The following is a 408-nucleotide window of genomic DNA, read 5'->3' on the forward strand; positions in this document are numbered from 1 at the left end:
AAGAAATACAGTCTGTCGAGGAGGAAGCACCAAGTTCTGTACACCAGAACAAGCAGCAGCAGCAGCAGCAGCAACAGCAGCAGCAGCAGCAGCAGCAGCAAACCTTCTAAGGACCCAGGGAAAGACTGGATAAGCGGAGAAGTTGCTGCTGCTTCTTCCTGCTGCAGTATTGAGAAACTGCAAATAGTGAAACGAAGACAAACGGCCCTCCTGCCACCGTCGCTGCATGCACCGCAGCAGCTCATCAGATGCCTGCAGCATAAACGCTCTGACACCCAGCAGCAACAGCAGCAGCAGCACGTCCAGCAGCAGCAGCAGCAGCAGCAGCAGTGGAAAATGCAGCAGCAGCAGAAGCAGCAGCAGCGAGGTCTGCACACGTAGCAGCTGCTGCTGCTCACAGTAAACACA

The sequence above is a fragment of the Eimeria mitis genome, genomic scaffold, assembly GCF_000499745.2.
Source record: "Eimeria mitis Houghton genomic scaffold, Emh_scaff1742, whole genome shotgun sequence".
Lineage (NCBI taxonomy): Eukaryota > Apicomplexa > Conoidasida > Eucoccidiorida > Eimeriidae > Eimeria > Eimeria mitis.